The sequence below is a fragment of the Chlorocebus sabaeus genome, chromosome 1 (genome assembly GCF_047675955.1).
Source record: "Chlorocebus sabaeus isolate Y175 chromosome 1, mChlSab1.0.hap1, whole genome shotgun sequence".
Taxonomy (NCBI): Eukaryota; Metazoa; Chordata; class Mammalia; order Primates; family Cercopithecidae; genus Chlorocebus; species Chlorocebus sabaeus.
In genome coordinates, this window is record NC_132904.1 from 48,409,635 (window position 1) to 48,433,606 (window position 23,972).

Genomic DNA, 23,972 nt, shown 5'->3' on the forward strand with positions numbered 1-23,972 from the left:
ATTTTGTATCCTAAGACTTTGCTGAAGTTGTTTATCAGCCTAAGAAGCTTTTGGGCTAAGACAGTGGGTTTTTCTAGATGTAGGATCATGTTGTCTGTAAACAGGGATAGTTTGACTTCCTCTCTACCTATTCTCTCTCTTGCCTGATTGCCCTGGCCAGGACTTCCAATACTATGTTGATTAGGAGCGGTGAGAGAAGGCATCCTTGCAGAGACCTTATTTTGTTTGAAGCTGTATCCTCAGCAAGTAGAACAGTGCGTGGCACATGTTAGATGTTCACTAAATATTTGCTGAATGAATATATGAGAGAATGAATTGGAATCAAGGTGTGTTTAACTCCAAAGTCCATGTTCTTAACCACATCTTGCATAACCAGATGCAAATTACAGCTGTCAGATTGTTTCTTAGAAAATGTTTTGATAAGGGGCCAAAGCATCAGGCCAGTCCAAAGGGAATGAAGAAAAAGAAATGCCAAAGGGGAACTAGCACTGAAGTGGTTCAATATAAATTTGCTATAAACTAGAAAAGATAAGAAGGGAGGAGGAAAAGAAGGCTCTGGTTCTAAAGCTGAGTGGCTAACTTCCATAGTAGCTTTCACTAGAACCTGGGCCTGGAATTTTTTTTTCTTTGCTATCCCACAGCTGCTCCTTGTTTTGACTTGGCCACTTTGTTTCCTGGGAAGCAGAACATGGTCAACATATCTTTCTGATGTCCTTTAATTCATTCACTCACCAACTCCCCTTCCTCAAATATTTTTCGTATTGGGCACTCTCAGATAATTTGTCCCCAGAGCAATATGGCTTGTGGGACACACAAAATATCTCTTGACTTACTGATTCTGAGTTGGTAGTTCAGGTGTGTAACTTTATGCCTATCTATAGATATTTCTCTTTGAAATGGAACTTTGTGTATCTCACATCTAGGAATTCCATCCGTAGTCTTTTCTGTTTCTTCACCTCACCTTGACTTATGTTCTTTTGCCACTTAAAACTATCTTTTCTCTTTTTTCCCAGAGGAAGAAATGTTCCATCTCTGTTCAGAAGGTGACATCACCACTGTGCCTTATTACTTCCATTCCCTCCAGAGAGGATTCCCTCTCTTTCTTTTCATGGTGTTGGAGATTCAGGATCCATTTTCTATTTTGCCACTTTCTGGCTTTGGGAAGTTGAACGAGTTACTTGCCTTTTTTGAGTCTCAATTTATTATCTTAAAATACCATTTGTCCTGCTAACCTTGCAAGTTTGTAGTGAGTCAGTTACAATAGTGTATATGAATCCACTTTATAAGCTAGAAAACACCGTTCAAATGCAAGATGCTGTTATTACAACCTAGTGCACAAATAATTCAGATTTCTTCTTAAGATAGATTTCCTTGACTTTGGTAACCCTTGAAATATCCTTACTTCCTTCTTCCTTTTACTATCAAACCTCTTGAAAGAATAATCTTTATTTTCTATCTATATCTCCTTATTCCTCTGTCTATTGGAATCTGACTTCTGTTTCATTCTGGCTAACTGTATTGAATGTGCTGCCTTCAGGATTACTAGAGATTGCTTAATTCTATATTTAATGTATTTTTCTCAGGCCTCACTCTTTTCACTTTCTGTAGTAACTAATATTGTTGACTAAAAATGGCTCATGACAGCACTTAACACAGAGTAGGTATTCAACAAGTTTTTAGTACATAAATGTTCCTCTTTAGCCTTTTTAGATTAATATACTTTTTCTGTTCATAAAACAAATATGTGCATCTCTGAGTTTAGTTCTTTCTCTGCTGTTTTCACTCTGTACTTTCTAGGAAGTCTGATTTATTCTAATGCTTTTTAACTCTACATGGATAGATCTCATGTCTATACTTTTCCAGGTCTGTCCTTAGCCTTAGTTCTGCCTGTTTAACTCCATATTTTTACCTGGATGTCTCATTGTCACTTCAAATTCAGCAAGTTTACCATTTATTTCCCCTAAGTCAATCTCCCTTTTTGCCTTTTGTATTTTTGACAGGGATACAAGCACTTAGTCACCCAGACTTGAGACTTTAAAAATGTGTTGACTCCTTTTTCTTTATGTATTATTGCAGTGGTCACTCATTTGTTAATCAAATGTTTATTCAGTATTTGTTACACAAAAAGCACTATTCTAGATGCTAGGAATATTGACGTGAAACAAAACAGACAAAAATAATGTCACAAGGATCTTATTTTCTTGTCATTTGCATTTATTAATCCATTTGTTCAATAAATATTTATTGAGAGTGATGGTGGTACAGTTTTTTATAGGATTGTCAGAGAAGGCTTCTCTGATACAGAGGGATTTGAAGAGAAACTAGAACAAAGTGAGGAAGCAAGCCATGCAAAGTACTGGAAGAAGAACTCCCAGGAAAAGGGAAAAATGTATAGAAAGGCCTTGAAGTGTGAGGATCTTGGCTGTTCAAAGAAAAGTTGGCACCAATAGAGTGATGAGAGTCAAATGGGTGAATAAAAGGGAATTTGGAGATAATATTAGAAAGATAGCTGGTAGCCAGGTTAAGTGGTTCCTCAATAGAATGATGAAGACTCTGGGTTTTTTCTAAGTGAGATAGGAAGCCATTGGAGGATTGGAGAAGCACAATGATATAATTTACGTTTAAAAGATAATCTGATATTAGAAGAATAGACTATAGAAGAGCAGTTGTGGCAGCAGAAACACCAGTTACGAGACTAATATAAAAGTGTTTATATGAGAGATGATGATGGCTTGGACTAGAGTCGTGGCAGCAGAAAATGATACATACTATGAATACATAAATTAGAAAAAAAAAGAAGAAAGAAAAGTTTCTTGAGTAGATGTCACTTCTTCTGTTAGCATGGCTTTGTGAATTGGCAAAACTTTTCCTTGGAGGTGTCTTTTCCTTAGATGTTTACAGCCCTATGTAGGGCGCATGATTTAGTGAGCAGTGCTGGCTAGTTTTGCAGCCTACTTGCTCCTTCAGCTGGGCACCCTTGTGCAGTGAATAGACTGTATAATGGTACACAACCATTTGGATAGAGGTGAAGGGAGTGCAAATTAACTCTTAAAAAATGTTTTTATTCCCATTATTCTCAAAAGGCCCTTATCACTTCACATGTATTTAATCTCTCCACATAGACTATAAGGCCACTGAGGACCAGAACTGTTTTATTCTTTGCTTCAAGAGTACCTGACATGGTGTCCTATCTGTAGTCTGAGGTTTGTTGATGGTGAATAATGAAACTATTTTATGTCAATCCTTTGCACAGATCATTTTACTAAAGTTCCTGAGGTCTAAAATAGTTCTGCATGTTAATAAAATATAATTATAGCATATTATATCCATTGTTAAGAGACATAAACTGTCAAATGTAAAGGCTATTAGTGTGACTTATATAAAAGTGGATGTCTTTTTTTCCTGTCATGTAGTATTAGTTGCCATCAGAGAGACTGACTATTTCAGTGTACCCAGGTTTATTTTAATAGCTCATACCAACTGCAAGGAAAGTGATAAAATATTTTAGTTTTTTCATATGTCCTTATTTCAATAATGCAACAGTATCTTGAAATGAGATAGTATGGATGAAGCAAGTCTAGGGACTGCTGCCAAGTCCTACATAGCAGCAGCATGGAAGTAGTTTAGTCAGTTCCACTAAAAGTTTGAAATCTATTGTATTAGAGTCATGTGCAAAAGCTGTGTTAATTGCTAGCTTATTTTCCATATGGTTCTGTTTTAATGAAGCATATTTAACACAGATGGTTGGAAAGTAAGTTGGGCAATGTCTAAACTGACTCTAACTAATTCTTACAGTGCTTTCACTCCAATAATTAGCAGTGCCTTCACTCCAATACTTAACAGTGCCTCTGTAAAGTTCCTTCATTCACAGTTTTTATTGTACTTGAAATATGACCTAAGATAACTAAAAACTATTCTTTCTTTAAATGCGATCTCTGAAAAGAACAAGAACAGTCATAGTTCCTAAATGAAGTGAAAACAAATCAAGTCAAAGATACTGCAGCTTGTTTTCTTTTGTATAATATTGTTGAATTCTGTTCATCATTACTATGACTATTCCTGAAGGTGTTTAATCGAGACAATGGGCATTATAAAGGGTTACATATAGGAACTGAAATGACTTTACCAAATGCTAAAGTTGGGTTTGTTCACATGACACTAATTTTACCTCTTTGGAGATATGAAATAGAATAGTCTAGAATATTAATATTTCTTATTTGTACATGTTCTATATTTTATGCATTAAAATTGGACTTACTAGATGTTAACATTAAATTAGAAATGAAATTAAGGATAAATTGTCCAGCAATACTGTAAAATCTTATTTCATTTTTTTCTATGAGACTCAAATACCAATATATAGTCATTGTGTTTGTCTTCAATCTTTTGAGAGTTCAGATATGTTACCTTGCTTAACAATGATGTGCTGATTTCTTCTAAGTATTTTATTTTGGTACATTTTGGTGTACTTACAAATATGTACAATTGTCTTCGTATTTGCTCAAGAATAAGGATACTGTCCCTGTTAGACTCGAGGTTGAATTCTGAGAGGAAAAAGGGAAACATGGTTCAAAGGGTTTGTATCAATTTTGCCATTTTTTTCTCACATTGTCACTAAAGTATTCTCTCTGTTATCTGAATAAGACATCTGCTAACCAGTCTGGGCCTTTTTACCTGATTGTTTAAGAAGTCTTAGCTAAATGTTAGGCTTTGGAGGCCCAGGAATCTGCTAAATGCTGCTAAGCTTGAAAGACATAATGTCCTTGGTCTGTTTTGTGTCTCCCACTCTTGGATATCTTTGATAAATGACCCCAATGTAAATGTGGGATAAATCAAGCAGTGGTGTATTCTAAGCAGTGACTGGCCCAAAAGATTACATCTTAATAAACAATGGACTTTTCTCATATTCTAGAGAGATTGAAGAATACAATACAAAAATTAAGTTTTCACCCAACTTAGTTATATAAATATGGGGAGTCCTAACACTGAAGAAAAAAATACTTTTTAAAAAACTAGTTTGTGAGAAATCTTCTAGAATAACAATCCTACCTTTTATCTCTCCCTAGTAGTCTTTCCCTAGAGGAGGTTAACATTAGATCAGAAAGTTCTCTGCCCAGATGTATTTGGGGAGTGGTATTGAACATATCCCTTTGCCACAGAAACTAGTCGTCTTTAAATGTCAGCTTCAATGTTGAAATTTTATGAGAATGGAAAGGAATACACATTTTTACTTATTTTAGACTTCCCTTTGGAAAATGTAGTCGGCTGCTGTTGTCTCAAGTTGGAAGGGTTTACAAAGTTTTCTTCAAATATTAATCTCAAATACTCATGGAAAACAAATGCAATCCAGAATTAGACAAAAAGAATAAATGTATCTTCCCTTTAAAAAACTTAATAATTATAGCACATCAGTCTTAGTCATTTTTTGACCTTTTTCTCAATTTATATTTACCCTGGATACTATTCTTTTGTCTTGTTTATTTTAAGCATGGCTTAATTTTTCACCGGAGCAAGAGCTTAAAAACATCAGAGTAAGAAGAGAACAATTACATTTGTGACAATTGTTAATTACTTGCACATTATTCAAGATAGAATATATTTTCCAATTAATGTTAGAAACAGAATTGTAGAATCACTTTTGAGTTTGATTCACTTTGAGAAATCTAAGAAAAAATTTTAAAATCCATTCTGCCACCTTTCCCCCCTCATGTAGGGCTGTTCTTAAATAGAGTTGCTGTTTGGAATACTCTCTGACTTTGAACTCTGTGGAAAACCACTTTAAGGTATAGGGAGCCTTATGTTGAGTTAGGCAGCCGGAGATGAGCTATTGCCATGGTGTTGATAGTGAGTATGGGAGGGACTCTGAAAATGAGGTTTAAAATATCAGGTTGCCGCGATTAGCAGTTTTTGGGTAGGAAAAATCCAGCTATATTATTCATCGTTATTATCTATATGGCATTGTAATCTAGATGTCAGGTATTTTTCATCATTATTATCTAGAAGTCAGGTATTTGGGGTCAGGTATCTCTTTTCTTTTTGCAGAAACAATGTTTTTATTTTAGAGAAAATAATATATTTTGCATTTAATTTTTTTATTTTTAAAATTTCTCAGTATGGTTTTCAGGTCTAATCCTTGAACTGTATCTCTTTTGGTCTTGATTTTGTTTTCAAAGAAATAGCAGAGCTTTGTAATAAAATACTGCCCTAAAGAAGAAAGAAATATGATTTTTTTTTTACTAGTTTCTATGGAAAAGCATATAACTGTAATAATATTTTAACTATGGTTTGTATAGACCATACCCATTTAAACTCTATGCAAATCTGTGTTACTTTAGGGCAAACAAGCTACAAAACCATAATGTGTGGTGTAGTGAGCATACACCATAAATTTGATAATCATACTTGTGAATTCATCATATTTCATACAGGAGATTGTTGTAGTATTATGAATAGTAATGTGCAAATGGCATGAAAAAAATGCTGCCACACTCTTGAATCTGTGCCAAGTTGCACTGATTGATAAGTGAAGATATTAAAATAGCAGAAATTTTACATTGACTTTAATGCATGGAGTTTCCATAATTCCCAATGAATCTGGAATGTTAACATAAATACTCTTTTTGTGAGGCGGCGGGAAACATGCTGCCCAGACTACACATGTTATCCAGCTAGGACTGCCTCTACTGTTCAGAGAAATAGGAGTGGGAGGCTGTCTTAAGTGAAAGTGAAAAAAGGTATTTGTTTAGCTGCATGGCAACACAAATATTTCGCTTAGTGAGACTGATAATGCATCTTATTATGTGAGCGGGTCCCAGCTTATAAAAAATTTCTGTTTAACTTTCCATATTAGTTAAAGGTGCCCATGCTTAACTGTTTGAAGCCTGGCAATCAGGTTCCTTCCCTCTCGCTGACCCCTGCTCCCACTCCCTGTTGTTGCCCCCAACTTTTTGTCTACCACTGTTTTTTGTTTTTTTTCCCACAGTAATAGATGAGAGAGCTAAGGATATCTGGTCCATTGAATGCTAAGGATATCTGGTCCATTGAATACTGTTAGGAATATGTGGGGAACTCTGCCATGTTGAAGTCGGCCTCGAGCTAGACATTTGTTACTTCTTCCCATTTCTCTTATTCCTGATGCACTCTTCTTAAGGCTAATTGTTATATTCTGCCGTGACAGTAGAAACATTCAATGGTATTGTTTCAAGTTGACAGTTCCCTGTAGCACTACCATTGCCTGAGTACCAGTTGCATGTTCTCAAGATAAAAAATCCTTGATCTTAAATTCTCCAATCTCTTGCAATGCATTCGGATCCTAGGCTGCTTTCCTTTTTATAGTGATAGAAAGCAGAAGAAAATGACTTTTAAGTGATATGATTACCATATCACTTAAAAAATTAGTTATTTTATGAATTTCAAAATACCTTTTACTTCAGGAGTACTTGAGATCAAGATCTCAATGTTTGAATTGCCATGATTCCTGCATTATATGCAATTTCAGTAGTTTTATCAGGATATGGTACTGTAAGGTGAAGGCAAAACACATTTTTAAATGTCTGTGATTATAATGTACAACTGAAAGATTCTTACCATTCACAAGCATAGAATGATGTACAAGGACCCACCTAGATGAGTAGTGGAGGAAATGTACATTTTAAAAAATAATTTCATCATATTTTTAAAAGCTGTAGCATCAGGAATATTAGAGTTTGTTTAAATATTTCAAAATGTTTTGCCCAATGAGAGAGTGTTGGTTACAGAATGAACTCAGAGAAATGGTTTATAATAGACAAAATACTTTAAAATTATATAAACCAAGAGAGTTAAAACTAGGCATCACTTTGCATGAAGAAATTGAAAACAAATTCAAATAGTAATTGTTTTGCACCAATATCTGCATAAGGTTTAAGCAATTGTGTTCCATGGTTATATTTATATTTCTTTTATAAAAATAGTTGGGGCATTCAACTTTTAAAAAATAATATGTATATTCAGGTATGAGAATTAGAAGCCTATTCTAAAACTGATTTTTTTTTTTTCCAAATTAAGTTGCTGGAAGATTGCAGTAAAATATTTTCCTTTTCTTACTTCCCACTGCTGCATTCTGGTTCTTATCCTATTGCATCTCTGTCTATTTTTAGTATGGATGTTGGTCCTCTTGGAAAAGAGAATCCTTCTAAATCCAGAAGACTATGGCATCATCTGTCAGGCAGAAGCCTGAACTGGCTGAGGGGTTGTAAATGCCTGCCCTGCCAAGGACCTTTCTGACTTCTTTACCACCTTATTACACCAATCAAAGTTGTGAATTTTTGCTGAATTAGTGGCATTCTGGCCCTGTGTCTGGGCCTTTCAGAGAGAAAACACAATATGCTGTCCATTGATAGGATGGGCCAGGGGTATGGATGGCTAGGAGGCAATGCAGTTACAGTCTGGATGGAACCCAATGTAAATGTTTTGCCATTAGCATTCTTGTTAATTAGATAGTCATGGTAAGCCTCAAAGTGCCAATATATGAATTTTTTAAAAAAGTACATTTGGATTTTACTGTGCTTTGTATTATTGCTTAGTTCCTTCTCATCAAAAGCAACTCATTTCCTCTCTTCAAGCAGGACAATACTTGTACTTTCCCACCAAGGCTGGCTGGTTAGGGTAGCTAAATTGGTCCAGTATGAAAGGACATCAAATTTACATGGGAGGTTCTGACCCCATTCTATGCTTCAGCGTGAAAGGCAGAAGGAAGGTATTGTTCTATTGAATACTTCTGTCTCCATGTCTTCCATCTTGCCCATCCAATTACTAGTTGACATTTAAAGTATTTGGTAGTGGCTTTATGGGACACTATTGTGATATTTTGTTAAGATTTCATAGTTCCAAAAGTGGAAAAATACCTCTGGTTTCTTGTCAATTACAGTTCTTGGCAGATAATAAGCACCTAATAAATATTTGTTGAATGAATAATTGAGTAAATTTGTGAAAGTATAGGAAATGTTAACAAGAGAAGAATATACAGTTCTTGAAAGATGCTGCTGAGAATGATTTAGTGTTGTGGACACTTAAAGTCCAAATTCTGAGATTAACTGGTAACCTGTTGAAATGAAGACTCCTTAATTTAAATAATTTGGGGCAGATTTTCAGATTTTATTTTTTAGCTGGTACAAATTAGCCATTATATTTTTTTACAAGAATTGTCAGGTAGCATTCAGTTTTCCAAATCTGGTATTTTAGAAGACAGTGGAATCCTCTAAAATGTCATACTTGGAAGACTGCCTACAATTCAGAATAAATTATTTTTATACTTCCAGAGAGACTAGAGACTTCTTGGAAAATGCTGTACCTATCTGTTGTTTTATATTTTCTTTGCTAAAGGATAATGCTGGAAGCATGATGCTCACCAGTAGGAAAAATTGGCATTTCAGTCTACAGGAAGCTTGGCAAAAGTCTTTTTCTGAACGTGTTTTTCTTTCTATTAAAGTTTGATTGTGAATCATGTGGGTGTAAATGTGAAGGTGTATTTTTCCAGCTGACCACAGTACATGTGACAGGCAGACTGTCTCCAGTGCTCTAGTAGCCTACTGTGGTGCTAATGCCTTATGAGGTGAGCACCATGATCATGTTCATTGTACAGAGAGGTAGGCAGCAGAGTAAGTGTATATTCTTTAAAGAGCTACGTATTGGGACAAATCCCTTGTGAAGTCACGTGTGCTAAACTTTATGCCGAATATTTAAAATCAAAGGACTATCTAGGATCCCAGATCCCAACAGTGTTCCTCATAACTTTACTCTTTTAACCTAGGAATTGATACACTCAGGAGGCATTTTTTTTCTTCAAAATTCTCTTTACTATTATTTTCCTCAATGACATGCCATTTAGATTGCCAGGTAATCTAGAAGTTTACTGGTATCCCTCATGATTGATCATTTATTCTGCCTGTGTATTCCATGGTGTTCTTTGTGCATATTATTTTTAATTAAAACATAATAATTGTACATATTTATGGGGTACAGAGTGATATTTCAATATAGGTATACAATGTGTAATGATCAAATCAGGGTAATTAGCATATCCATCATCTCAAACATTTATCATTTTTGTTTTGAGAACATTCAAAATCATATTCTCTTCTAGCTACTTGAAAATACACAGTAAATTGTTAACTATAGCCACCCTTCAATGCTATAGAAAACTAGATTCTCCTATGTAGTATTCTATAGAAATTCCTCTATCTAGCTGTAATTTTGTATCCTTTAACCAACTTCTCCCTGTTTTTCTCCTTGTTACCTTTCCTATCCTCCAGTAGTTACTATTCTACTCTACTGCTATGAAATCAGCTTTTTTTTTTTTTTTTTAAGCGTCCACATAAGAATGAGAATATGCAGTATTTATCTTTCTGTGCCTGACTTATTTCGCTAAACAAATAGTTAGATTTTATTTGCTGGTCACAAGGTAACAAAAGTATTTGTAGGGGCCCAGATATTTTTATTTACTTGCCGAATTAAGCAGATAATTTACATATCTAGTCTCTCAAACATTCAAACATACTTCCATTACATGTGGGAGGCTTACTTCATATTTTATTACTCATTTGCAAAATAGAAATATTGAAAAAAGAACATGTATCTTGTGTATCTTCTGCATATAATGCCCAATACAGACGTATTTGAAGAGTTCCATTCTTTATACATTGTGAATATAATGACTACCAAAGGATTCCAGCATACGTTATTTATAGCTCTCAAAATCTAATATTGAATAACACAATGCATTAAAATATAGAATATTACAAAATAGCTTGCATTTATATTATCCTCTCATCCAAAATTCTATAGATATTTTGGAACTGACATAGAAGCAGTTTGTATTTTCTTGATATATTTCATGTAATTTCTTGTACCTACAATACTTCTGTTGAACATACTTACTTGTGGGAATTTCATCCATCTTTCAAGGCCTAGCTACTTGTAGTCTTCTGTGATCTCGCTTCTATGATGTGAACTCCCATAGCATTTTGTCTCTCTCTTTTTGTTCTTGTCACAATTTATCTTTTTAGTAATTTTTGTGAACAGTCCTTTTACTAACACTAGTTTCTGATGAAAGTTTTGTGTTTTTTTTTTTTAAACTTGCAGGGATATTAAGTCTAATCCATCTTACTACATGACCATATATAATGCCCATTGTTCAGGAAACACTCAGTTTATAATTACTGAGGGAATTAATTAAAAATTCTGCAAATTTCCATATTCCCAATTCTTTTCATAATTTGCCAAATTTGCATTGCTCTTCTTACATTTAGCTTTTCTTGTATGTGCTGCTAGCTTTTACTATTTTCTGTTATCCTGAGAGTTAGGCAAAAAGTAGTTTCTTGAATTTGCAGATGAGTTAAATGAAACGTTTTTGAAGAATGTGAAGTGTATTATTTATCCTGCGACCTGAACAAAATCTGGAGCTTTTGGTGGGGGAAAACAAAAAGAAGGAATTGGCATGTCACTCTCATTATCACTGCTCATGCTTCTTCTCCCCCGCTGCCAGTTATGATTTTGGAGGAGTGGGGACCATGACATGTTTCTTTGTATCATCTGTAGCACGATAGTTTGCTCATTGTCAGTGCTCTAAATGTATGCATAAAATGAATGTGTGAATGAATTTGACATAAATGAATATTGTTTTTGGTACCTCAGCCATTCTTTCCTTTAATGGCTTTCCAGTTTAGTTTCCCCAGGCTTCTTTTGCATTTATGTTCTCCTTCCAGTCCCTCATATAAAACTCTCCGTTCGGTAAAGAATTGGGTGACTATACTCAACCCAAGATATTAATGGCCAAAAAATGTTAGACTTTTGTGGTATACGCATTTAAAAGTATAGAAGTCGGCTGGGCGCGGTGGCTCATGCCTGTAATCCCAGCACTTTGGAGGCAGAGGTGGGCGGATCACCTGAGGTCAGGAGTTTGAGACCAGCCTGGTCAACATGGCGAAATCCTGTCTCCACTAAAAATACAAAAATTAGCCAGACATGGTGGCAGGTGCCTGTAATCCTAGTTACTTGGGAGGCTGAGGCTGGAGAATCGCTTGAATCCAGGATGCGGAGATTACAGTGAGCGGAGATCACGCCACTGCACTCCAGCCTGGGCCACAAGAGCGAAACTCCATCTGAAAAAAATAAAAATAAAAAAAAAGTAGAAGTCTTTTCAGATTCAAATTAAAATAAATGAATTAAGTTATATGGGATCCTCATTAATGTTTATAGTGGCCTTTAAGCAGTTTTTATATTACTTGAGGATCCATGAAAATAAATTTTTAGAGATGGGTAGCTAGGCCTCTGTAGATCTTTGCAAGAGTTCTAAGAATTTAGACTTAAAGGGGATGATGGAATGATTATTTGGAGTAGCTGTCTCTGAAGTAAGAGAAGGGACAAAAGTTGTCGAATAAAGAATACTTTTATTCTCATTTGCCTTAAGAATTCCTGGATTCATGTTTTTTGTCCCCCTTTTGGGACTACTAGAAACAATTCAAAGTTGTTTTTGCTGTGCAACTGCTATTAAATGAAGTTTGCAATTGTTTTTATATTTTTCCTCTGAAGTTCCCTCACTGTAATAATTATTGTCCAAAGAAACTCTTATGAATTATGCTGTTTAGTGTTTTCACTATGCAGCATTTGTTCTGGTTTTCTTTTGGGGAACAACCCTTCTTTCACTTTTGGTACCTGTGGTTGAGGTGGAACTGCCTTTATCCTCCCAAGTCATAGGGAGTGGGCATTTCATACTCCTGGCAACAGTGGATGGTTCGGAAATAAACATGTTATCCAAGCCAGGCCAGTGAGACTCAATCCTGGGATATTTCCTGGAATTATTGGGAAGGAAGCACTGTCTTTCTACTGAGGTTTCTAACCTTGAGCTTCTGATAGTCATCTTTGTCACTGAAAGGGGAGAGCCTGCCTGAGAGAGAGAAGGAGAAAAACCAATTTCCTAATTATACCATTTTAATACCGAGTCCAGGTGTGTTAGAAGGCAGGCCTTTTCAATTAAGTGAACCAATGAATTATTTTTTGTTTGCCTGTTGGTTTACTTATTTATTTGTTAGAGATGGGGGTCTCACAGTATTGCCCAGGCTGGTCTGAGGTCATCCAGGCTTAAGTGATCCTCCTGCCTTAGCCTCCTGAGTAGCTGGGACTGCAGGCACATGCCATGGTGTCCAACTGACAAATTGTTTTTTGATTAAAAAAAGCTACTTTGAGTTTTTTTTTTTTTTATCACTTACACAACTAAGTGTTGTAATGCGTACAGCCAAAGTTGCATAACTGCACAACTGTTATGGTGGATGCATATATGGATATACCTGATTTGGAGAAATATTTTAATGTCCATTGTCTCACCTAATATTTGCAATTTATTCTAGTTTACTTTTCATGAGCATAAAGGAGTATGAGTTTTATGATGAAATGTGTTACTGTTTAAACAAGTATAGTTTTAGGTGAAATAATGTTATTAGCATTGTCAAGGAATAAAATGCAAATGAGATTATATAAATAGATAAAATACAGACTTTTAGTTTACATTATTTTGAAAATAGAACAAATTTATTGAATTTCTATATCTAGCCTTCTGTATGTAGTTTTCCTTTTTCCTAAATGAAAGAAGTTGAAATGTGCTTATATTTTTGATATTCACTTATTTATAGCAATTAGATATTTTTCTTAGATTTACAAGTTCAACAGGAATTGGAGAGAGTACTTTATCTGCCTACGCTCTGAAGAAATATTCTCTGCTTGTGACATTTTTGCATGTTAATCCTTTCACTAATGTATAATTGTTAATGGATTTGCTTCAAACTAGAGATCTCACTAGTTTAGAAAACAAAACAAAAATGAATATTGTAGGACAAATTTTGCTGTTCACCTAGAAAACATAATCTGGATTTGAAAGAAAATTTATTCTCCAAATATAGCTGTGCAAATTCTGCTTGACTTTGTTTAGTCACTTTTAAAGGAGTAATGTTTTTAATTTATGTTTCTTGCTCTTTTAGGAGGTCTGCATTTTGTTTGTGTTTTTATATTGAAATATGCATGTAAAGACTAGGTTGATAGTTTAATTCTCTCTTTTAAGCACAGGCTGGACCATTTTGTAGTAAGATTTTATTACTTAAAAATTCCGACATTAAAATAAGATCCTGTTTTTTTTTAATCCATGAAATTAAAAGATATATATTCTCAATGAAATTTGGTCTTTTTTACCTGGCAAGTCTTAAGTGCCAGGGTCTTAAGTTGGCAGTTTTTTCCCTAGCCCTTATAGATATTTCTCTCAGTTATAAGAGCCTCAGATTTAAGTCCCTTGGGTGTTGATACTTTCATTAGGAAAAGATTGGGGTGCTAACTAGTTTATGAGAGTAAGGGCCTCATTAGAACAATTTTAAAATTAAGTCAAAATTGAAAAAGCCAATTAACCTTTGAAAGTCCACGCAGACAACAGCACATTTGGAATAGCATGCACACTTAGTTATATGGGTGGAGTTTCTCAGAGGTAGTAGATTTTACAGTTTTACTATCAGTCATTGTGTAGAATTTCCCCTTTCCTCAAATGATCCCAAATTTACAACCAAGACCAAATACAATTCAAAATGGATAAAATTCCTCCTTGGAAGAGCCTTCTCTGACACTATCCCTTTCCTGTTCCTTTAACCCTTCTATGTGGTGATTTTTCTTTTTCTTTTTTTTTTTTTTCCCGGTCACTCACTATCTCCCCTACCCTAAATTGTTCATAGGATAGTATCACATAGTAGTCACATGCACCTTTTTTATTATTTTTGATTAAAACTTACGTTAAAACAACAAGAAAAAAGATAAAACCTCTCATACACTTCCACAGTATGTCATCTGTTTTCATTTTTAGCTGCTTATTTCCAGTCCTTGTTCATATTTTTTTTTTTTTTTTTTTTTTTTTTGGAGACAGCTTCTCGCTCTGTTGCCCAGGCTGGAGTGCAGTGGCATGATCATGACTCACTGCAGTCTCGACCTCCCAGGCCCAAGTGATCCTCCAATCTCAGCTCCCCCAAGTAGCTGGAATTACAGGTGCACACCACCACGCCTGGCTAATTTTCTTTGTTTTTTTTGTAGAGATGAGGTTTTGCTTCATTGCCCAGGCTAGTCTCGAATTCCTGGGCTCAAGCAGTCTTCCCGCCTCGGTCTCCCAAAGTGTCAGTGTTACAAGCGTAAGCCATTGTGCCTGCCCCTTTTAAAAACTAATTTAATGTAACTGCAGTTATATCATAGATGTCATTGTGTGTTCTTTGTTTTTTACTTAATGTTAAATAATAAATATTTCCCACCACAAAGAGCTTGTCATGACCTACACAAGCACTTAGGGAAGCCCTGGTGTGTCTTATGTTTTTTGGGTCAGAACTGCTACTTGGGCATTATTTTATTATTTTATTTTTAAAAACTCATTTAAGATTTAAAAACTTTTTAAATTTATTTAGTTTTTGGGCAAATTATAATCATATGTATTTACGGGATACACTGTAATATGATATATGTATGCATGTGAAATGTATACATGTGGAATGGTAGAATCAAACTAACGTATCCATCACCTTAAATACTTACCATGTGTTCCTCCTGCCTAATTGCAACTTTGTACCCTTTAACCAACATCTCCCTATTTCTCCCCATTCCCACCCAACCTCTGGTAACCACCTACTGCTTTCTGCTTCTACTGAGTTCAGTTGTTTTAGATTCCACATATAAGGGAGAACATGCGATTTTTGGTTTTCTATATATTTGGGCCTTATTTTAGATAGTCTTCCTCTTGGCCTTGAGTTATTCTATTTAAAATTAACCTGAAGCTTTTTTTTTTTTTTAAGCTGAGGGAAGATATTGTTTCTGTCTTTGATGGCAATGCATCCTAAATTTTACCAATGACTATACAGTTTTTGGTAGGTTTTATCTTGTATCTATTGCATCTGTTGGGATGCTTATAGAGTTATTCTTCTTTAATCTGTGAATATGGTATTATTGGTAGATTTTCTGAACCATTTAGGATAACCGTGACAAAACCTATTTGTTCTCAGTGGATTTTCATTTACGCTATAGAATTAGTTAAAATTTAAAGGATGTTTGTAACTGTGTTCATGATTAGTCAGTAATTTTCTCTTCTTCTAGTGTGTCTATTTTATTTTGGAATCAAGGATAGATATTCTAGCCTTATAAAATGCATTCAGAGTCATATATATCTATCTTAGTGTGGAAGGAACTCATGATATTACCTTTCCTAGAGGCATTTGCAATTAATTTAAGTTAAAACTCTTAACTGGGAGGAAAAATATTTTTATCTTTAAAGAATTTTGAAACATAAACATAGCTGTTTCCCTCCAGCCCTCTGCCTTTTGTTTTTTGTTTTTTGTTTTTTGGTTAGGGGACTGCAAGAAGAAAGTTGGGGATAGAGAAAATGTTGGTAAAGAATGGAGGTTGTCGCCATAAGCCTCTGTCATAGCAATGCAATTATTTGGGTGATTATCTTTGACTACTTTTTGGCAGGCCTATGGTTTAATCCATTGGAATTAAGAAGATAGCAAGTTGATGGCATTGGTTAGGGAAGATATTATCAAAGAGGGTGTTAAATGAACAGAGAAGAAGGCTCTTGCACCAAAGTTAAAGGTGATCTGAGACTTAAATACTTTAGTCTGTTTATGTACCAAATGTCCTTTATAAAGGCAAAAGGGTAGGACTTCTCCTTCAGGTCCCACAATTACCCCATTGGTTGCATTGAGCCATTTATGACATCATTCTTCTTCTGAGCCTTTCCTTGGGGTTAGTTTTAGTCATATTTTTATCTCTATAAAACATCAGGCTGGGAGGTGGTGTGTGCCTGTAGTCTCAACTGCTAGGGAGCCTGAGGCAGGAAGACTACTTGAGCACAGGAGTTCAAGGCCAGCCTGTGTAACTTAGTGAGACCATATCTCTCTGGGAAAAAAAAAAAAAAAAAAAAAAATCTGGGGAGGTAGGTGTTGCTTCACATGTTATTTGACCCATGTTTCATCTCATTTCATCCTGTCATCCTGTAAAAAATAGTTGAAAACAAATGTTAGAAACTCTAAACTTGGGGCTTCCTAAATATCTGATGTGACTGGTGATATAATTTCTTTTAAGACAGTATGCTTACTTTTTTTCTGTTCTTATCTGTTCTTCTAATTGTATGATAATTTTAATCAACATAGCTTTTAAGCATATACTATGTACCAGATGAGATATATGTATGCATGTGAAATATATATGTGTGAAATGATAGAATCAAGTGAATGGACCTGTAGAGACAATGTTCTTAAGGAGTTTGAGCTTTCCTTTTCTGTCTTTGTTCTTTATGGTCCTTTCCTTTTCTGAGATGCAAGCACTTTTGTTTCTCTTTGCCTCTCTGTCAAAGCAAGGAGACTTTTAAAAGAAATTTTGAGTCGAACCTAAGCTGCTTCCTTTGAGAAGAATTAGTACAGCTCTCTGAACATGGACTTATTGTTTGTTTAGAATGCAGTGTTAACGAGGGCACAATGCTAGCCTTGATTTTTATATGGACCTATTAGCTTTGCTCTTTTCCATGACCTTGAATCACTGCTTTAGTAATTGATACTTACTAAAGACCAGGTGAGAGGAGTTGGTTGATCAAAACACTAGAAAAATAGGACAAATTGCATTCTTGCCTGTTATCATTCTTATTTATAAAAGGCAAACCATCACCCAGGGCTTTGCTTTACAACAAAATTATTATTAAAATAAGTTGTAAAGGAATGTGGAAAAAATGAAAAGGGAATACAAATAATTTTATTATGTTATTTATTTTTTTCCTTTCTGTATTAATTAGGTAATTCTTAAGAACGTCTTCTCCGTGTCATTTAGTTTCCTTTTTAATATCTTTGGATGCAAGATTGAGCTTTGCTGGCCTTTATTTCTTGTTCCTCGGGTATTAGTGCCAGCTTTGGCAACCTCATTGTCACTGCTGGCTCAAATGAAGGAATGGCTGAAGGCTCCTTTTGGAGACCCACTTCATTGGTTATTTTAATTGCTCAGAGGGATAATTGTTGAGTAGTGCTACAGGATAGTATTTCCCTTGCCATAGGGGTTAGGAATTCTGCCCAGTAATCACTCCTATTCCTGTTGGATGTGTGTCTGTGAGTGGAAAGACTGGTAACTGGCTTGAGATATATCTCTAAAGCTATATGTAGGGACTGTTAGATTAACTTTGGGAAACTGGTGCAATCATCATGGATACTTTCCTCATTTATCTTTTGTAGAAACAGAAAATTTGCAAAGCTTAAAATTAGCTTCTTAATCATCTTATTCTAGGGCACCTTCTCATGTAGTATCCTCAGACCAATTTTCTTTGCATTACTTTTTCACAGACAAAGTTCTTGGAGGAACAATAGAGACGTAAGTGATAGGGATTGGACTTCAAAAGAATTTTTATTTTTAAACACTGCTATTGTGGCTATATCTGCTGTTTTAAGGGGGTGTGAAATACTGTTTTCTGGTATTCTGTGGAATAAAACTGTCTGTACTCTCTAAGATATAGTAATGAATAAAATTCTAGGTCTAGTATCCATTAGATAGCTCCTCAGACTTAGCTGCTTCTGTCAGTGGAAGGGAAGCATCTGAGACAAAAATGTTTGTAGTTTTGAAACCTCTTATTAAGGTATATCTGATTCACAATAATTCAGTACACAAAAATAAATGGCGAACTTGTATAGGTCACATTTTAGGATTAGTTTAATAGTTGTAATTTTTAAATTGGAAGTCAATGGAGATAAGGTGTGATGGGGTTGTTTGTTAACTATCTTTTAAAGAATTTTTCTCACTTATTAAAATAAAAATGACATTGATTTTGAGTGGCTGTGTAGACAGCATTATTTAAAATGGAACAAAACAGAAGCTTCTGCTGATGAACTTTGGGAGTCATCAAATGACCTTGGCCTCTTTGCTAAGACTGAATACTTTAAAGGTCCCAGTTCTTCTTCATCCTTCCTTCTATTTATGACCTTTGCCCTAAAACTTTGCGGTTCCCTTCCAATATTGATAGGGCATTTGTCCTCATGACTGGACTCTGAGATCAGTCATTTAGCTTACATTGGCCAATGGGATGTTAGCTTATGTGACACAGGTAGAGGCTTGTAAAAGCACTTGTACATTTCTGTTCACACTCTTGCTCTTTTCTCTCACTATAGAAGAACAATCCTGGGCTAGCCTGTTGGGGAATGAGACATATGAAACAGAGTTGAGTTATACCAGTTGTCCCAGCCAAGGCCAACCACAAGATATGTTAGTGAACTCAACTAAAACCAGAGAAATGTCCAGCTGACCTACAGATGCATAAACTAAAAAAAAACTTACTGATTTAAGCCACTAAGTTTTGGGTTGGTTAAACCTGTGCATTCTTGTGGCTGTAGATAATTGATACAACCTTAAATAATACTCCTTTTCAAATGAGTCCGTGGGATAGATGGCACTGATGATCCTCAGTGATTTCTTGTTCCAGTGAAAATATTTCCTGTTGGTTTCAAGAAATTTCTAGAGCAAGCTACTCAGGAGTATTTGTGTGAGACTTAAAGTGGATTATGTTTTCTCTATGGGGAATTGTGGAGATATTTTCCATCTAGTCCACATATTAACCTAATGTATAGTGGGGCACAGAATCATTTAGTCCATAAAGAAAGATAAAGCAGAAAATACCTAGAAATAGGCAAGCAATTGAGGTAAGTTCATACAGTAGGAAATGCAAAGGACAATATATCCTTTGTCAAGAGCAGTTTTGACTAAGGAGAAGTAGCAGTGGATGTAGTCAGTAAACAGAAGGCAAAAACAACATTTAGAAAAAGGAAACTCGATTTACCTTTCAGCTGGTTAAAGACAACATGGTGTAAAAATCAGTGCTATGAAAAAAGACTGAGCTTTCAAACCTTAGCTCCATTTATACTCTGCAAGCTCAACTTATTAAAGAGGCGGTGGGAAGAGGGATAGGTTGGGGAAGGTTGGATGAAAAGAGGCAAAGAGTTGGTTTTGTTGGGGCATGGTTCTTTAATTCGTTGTGCTTTGCAGTCAAATGACTGTTGCCTTTTCTAACTTCAGACTGTATATAGTATTGCTATTTTATTTACTTTCTTTTGTAATAGAAAGAAGTCTGCCTTTTAGTGATTATATAAAAAGTAGCTGGCTGAGAGTCTTCTGGACAGAAGTAGGGCCCTACTGAACACATCCAAACAGTCAGGCCCTCCATTCATCTGAAGCTGTATTTGGAGAAGGGGTGTTAGATGGGGGACCTGTACTTGGTTGATTCATCATATTACTTGGAAACGTCCTTATTATTGTGCACAGCAGTGTGGTCACCTGGCGGTAGGTCATTAGCATTTAGTCTTCTTTTCCTCACAACAATGTACAACATGCTAATTAGGATATTCTGAAAGCTAAGTAACCTGTTTCAAAAATCAGACATTTTAATTTGCAGCTTTAATGGCTGTTTTTATAATAACTGGCTTTATTGGGGGTAAAAGCACTTCTCATGTTCCACTAGCAAGGCAGAGTATAACAGAAGCTGACAAAATTAAAAACCTCATAATGCGACCTTTGCCTGGGATAAAAGGCTGTTTCATAACAATTTCCTTTTGTTCTTTGTTTAAGCCATTACTCTAAAAGGAGCCTCCGATTAATCTAAGTAAATGCATCATTACAGTACTAATCCATGTCCTTCTGTCAGTGTCTGTTTTAATTAAATAAGAAATGCTAGCAGAAAGATATCAGACACAAAGCTGTGATTGGAGAAAGAAGCACTGGTTGATCAAGGAAAAGATTAAAAAGAGCTTTAGTGTTTTGTCCATTTGCATAATTCTAGATGCCACAGAGTTTCAGGTTGAAAAGGAAACTTACAAAAGAGTTTAAAACATTTCATTCTTACAGATTTAAAATAATGGGATTTACCAATGAAATTCTAATCATCCCATTTATCATGTTAAACATTCCACAGCAAGGAGCAGAATGAACGGCTTGGGGTGTGTCTTTTAAACCTTTTATGCAATACTGTCTTGTATCCATGAAAACATACCTGTCAAATTTTCACGTGTTTCTTCTTATTTTAGATAAAGTTGATGGTGAAACCTGGTTGTGGGCATACAATGTGATTTATTTTTCCTTTTTAAAGTATCTTGCAACTTTTAGTTTAGTTTTGCTTTTTGAAAAAATGGTTTTCAATTGATAACATGTTAAGAATTTAGGTGCTTACTTGGTTGTTAACAGTAAAAGTACATTTAATAAATGCTTATGAAATGAATATTGTTACATTGATACACAGAAACTCTTCTTAGCAGTAGTGTTGCAGAATTCCCATGGTGAGGGCTTTCTTAATATACTGGCCATTACTTGATGTAATGAAAAGAGAAAATGTGCAACATTGAGATTGTTAATTAATTTAGCCTAACAAGATGAAGATAACTGAAGCAAAGCACAGTTTGAATGAAGCAAGAGGTCTTATTTACAATTTAATACATTTTTATATAATGCAGATTTTACTTGGTAAAAAACAAACAGACCCTCACCCCAAATACCCTCTAACAGCAAAAGTACGTCCCTTCCCCACAATTCAACACTAAAATCTTGGTTTGACTTTACAGAAAACATGTACTATGGCCCCATATGGAAGACACTTTTACAGTGTGTAAACAGTGCTTTTCTACAGCTAAGAATCCTACACTAGTTAACCTTTAACTTCAGTATTTTGTTATTCTCAATATAGATTGGGGATGACCATAAGAATAATTATTTAGAAACCTTTGGGTTTCTTGTTCTCCAGGTTATCCTGAGACATCTTGCTTTAGTTATTTAATAATAATTCTATTTCAATTCTTTTTCTTAACCAAAGAAGCTCAAAAGTGGGAAAAGAAAAGAAAAAACAAGCTGTGTGCCTTTTTACATGTGCTTGAATCTTTAGCAATTGTACAGAATTCTTAAATTAGCATTATTTTTTAAAGTCTCCTTTTCAATTATTAATGAGCTTTATCCAGTATTTGACCTTTTATCATTCTTGTTTTCTGCTCAGAAGTACTTCCTTCCTTCCAACTGTAGTTAGAAAAGACTGTCTCTTATCTTATGTTACTGTAGGCAGTGGTAACAGGGCTCTCTACAAATGGTGTTATTATGGTCACTATGTTTTTGTCTCAGGGGTCACGAACAAATCCATGCAACTGCTTCTAAGGATTTCAATAAATAGGACTTTTTATCCAGACAATCGCCTTTTATGTTACTTTTAAACAAAACTACTAGTCCATCAAGAGTTTCAAAAGAAAACAATTCTACAGAGTGCCGGTATGGCCGCACAGACCAATCATCATGGCACCCATTCTCCAGTCCTTTATTTTTCAAGTCCACAACAATAGGTTGTTGATTCAATGGACAAGACCAGAACAATTAAGTTCTCTGTTTAGCAGCAGTGCAGCATTTTAATGCCCTTCTCTAATAATGGTCTCATTATTGTTATTCTAAGACTGGGCCTCAGGAGGAGGAATATTTGCTGGAGGTACGTCATTATTTTGCAAATTTCGATTAGCTCATCATGTTGTCTGTAGTGTGAAAATCGTAGCTAATTAGGGCAGCCAGTTAGACTACCAGCTTTTGAGCTTATGAGTTAAAAGGTAGCATACTTGATAGGCCAGTGATGTGAAAAAGGTGGTAAAAAGGAGGATTAGAGCAGTTGCCTTAGTAACTCCAACTTCCATCTGTGAGGGAACAATGGACTTGTGTTTCTCCCCCACCTTGGTGTAAAAATTGGTTTTGTTTTGAAAAGACAGGGTTCTTTTTATGACAATCTGGAATTCAGCCCAACTGAGTGTAGTTTTAGTTGTTAGGAGAGACCATTGGGGATAGGAAAGATGAAAGGTCATGGTGAGCTTCAAGGACATGAAAGGTTGTTGTCTCATGTAACAATAGTAGATTGTTTTTTTTTTTTTTTTCCCTAATATTTCTAGCCAGCCCCTAAGTCAGGTGATGGAACAAATACCTACAGTTTAGTCAGGTGAAACAGGAGTGGGTGGAGGAAGGAACGAAGAAAAATGGGTTAAGAGAGTTTGTATTTTGTTAAAAAAAATTGAAAGGGTAACTCTAGTCTGCTTTTATTAAACAAAGCGATATTTCTTTGTCACCATCTCTGAGATTCCAGTATGCTTTGGATGGTTTGCCTCTGTGGGCCATCACATCTCTGGGAAACTCTCCAATGTGTTAGGAAATGTGATTTAAGCTTTCTTCCTGAACTCCCAGGAGGACCAATGATGTGATACTTAACAATAAATTTAGTTGTTGTAGCTTTCTCACATTATTGGTGTTCTTAAAAGGTTTTCCTTCAAATGCACACTGAATAAAATGAATGATAAATATGAAAGAAATTTGTTTCACCACTCTATGGGATTTTATCATAAATTCTATGACTTCCATCACTGAAAGTTTACAGGAAACTGTTTAGATGTTGCTGCAATAGCAATACAAATTTTTCTCTATGTACATAAGAAAATGCCACAAATTTAAGAGCTATTGGGGGTTTGTATACAGAGGAGGCAATAGAAAAAGAGTGAATACAGTGATTTTTTTCTTTTTTTTTTAAACCCTCAAAACGAAATCACCCTTTCTAGGTTTAAAATACTATATTTCAGCAAAATAAGTGATTTGTATTTTCCTTCCATATCAATATTAAAACATTTAGGGGCATTGTTGTTGGTGATGTGTGTATGTATGTTTTAAGAACTAGAGAGTGTATAGGAACAAGTGTACTTTTTCTTTCTAAGCAAAAACATCATCTCTTGATGATTTGAGAAACCTTCATATTTATTCTTTTCTATAGTCCCAAAACAACCTTTATGTGATTGAAGCTGGACTTGGTCCAGGGGGTTGGGGAGATTTTCAAATTCTCTTTTAATCCTTGGTCTTTGTTTTCTTGTTCTAACCAACCATCCTATTGCTGTAGCCTTTAT

The 23,972-nt window shown here is 35.1% G+C and overlaps 1 protein-coding gene across 6 annotated transcripts in view; it reads left to right on the top strand.

Moving 5' to 3' along the window:
* Positions 1–23,972, top strand: part of SOX6 (SRY-box transcription factor 6) — a 655,459-nt gene that overhangs the window by 194,815 nt on the left and 436,672 nt on the right. The gene's annotated exons all lie outside the window — the stretch shown is intronic.